The following is a 1,340-nucleotide window of genomic DNA, read 5'->3' as shown; positions in this document are numbered from 1 at the left end:
TCTGCAGTTCCTTCTTAAACATCAAAATCAGTTCGTCCCTTTATTACATTGTTTTAGTGGGTGCTTGTTCTATAAAAGGACTTGCAGATTTGAGCTATGCTGTACTACCCCAGTACTTCATTGGCAGTTAAGGACTTTGCGACATTCAGATGTCATGAAAGTCACCACATGAAGAGGTTGTTCTTTTAGTTTTAACACCAGGCCTGTGAACCAATGGTTAGAAAAACATCCATCTTTTAGAATGGTCCCTACCCAAAACGTCACCTACCTATGTTCTCCAGTGAAGCTGCCTAGCCCACTTCTTCTTCTTGCGTATGGCGTGCACAGCCTAAAGTTGTAGGTCAACTTGTTCTATTTGATCTATTTGTTTGTGCACGTCGGGTTGATTGCATTAGTCAAAACATGAAGGTTGCAATCTCCCTCCCTGCCTGTTCCACTGAGTTACTCCAGCACTTTGGGTCCTTTTTTGTAAACCACCGTCAGCAGTTCCTGGTTTCAGCATCTTTTAGTTTAGTTTAGTTTCGAGATACAACATGGAAACAGGCCCTTCAGCCCATCAAGTTAATGCCAATCCTGTTCACACAAGTTCAATGTTATCCCACTTTCTCATCACTCCCGGCACACTGGGAGCAGCTTACAGAGGGCAATTAACCTACAATCCCGCACATCTTTGGGATGTGGGAGGAAAATGGAGTACCCAAGAGAAACCCACAACAGTCACACTGAGAACATGCAAATTACACACAGATAGAACCCGAGGTCAGGATCGAACCTGGGTCTCTTGTGCTGTAGTGCATTAATATAGCAAGAAACCAGTTGCCAACTACCACAAATTTTGCAGTTGAGTTATCCTGCTTTTGAGGGGACATCGCTGGCATCAACGCACCCACAAGAAGACTTGATGGGCTGAATGGCCTAACAATTTCTACTCCTCTCTTAAGACCTTATGACCCAAAGTTCAAAGGGATAGCCTCATCCCCAAAGAATTGTGTTTTGATCTCTCTGCCTCCAGGTAAGTTTCACTGAAAAACAACCCCATCTCTTTCAAAATTTTGATGAAGATTCTTCAACCTGAGACATGAACTCTGTTTCACTTTCTACTGATGCTGCCTCAACTGCTGGGTGTTTCTTGTTCAGGGTTTAGTTGGCAATGTTCAATAGGTGAGGAGAGGGTTTTGATTAGCAGATGGGTAGAGTAAGGGACAAAGGTTAGAGATGAAAACGGCACTGTCTGCTGGGGTTTGCATGTTCTCCCTGTGACCATGTGGGTTTCTCTGGGTGCACCGGTTTCCTCTCACACTCCAAAGACGTACAGGTTTTGCAGGTTAATTGACTTTTGT

General features: G+C 44.0%; 1 pseudogene; it reads right to left on the bottom strand.

Annotated features, from left to right (window-relative positions):
* Positions 1 to 801: 801 nt before the first annotated feature.
* On the bottom strand, positions 802 to 1,020 carry LOC116988654 (annotated as a pseudogene).
* Between the last annotated feature and the right edge of the window lie 320 nt (positions 1,021 to 1,340).

This window comes from Amblyraja radiata, chromosome 27 (genome assembly GCF_010909765.2).
Source record: "Amblyraja radiata isolate CabotCenter1 chromosome 27, sAmbRad1.1.pri, whole genome shotgun sequence".
In the NCBI taxonomy this organism is placed as follows: Eukaryota; Metazoa; Chordata; class Chondrichthyes; order Rajiformes; family Rajidae; genus Amblyraja; species Amblyraja radiata.
Note: the sequence above shows the minus strand (reverse complement) of the source record. Positions and strands in the feature narration are given on the sequence as shown.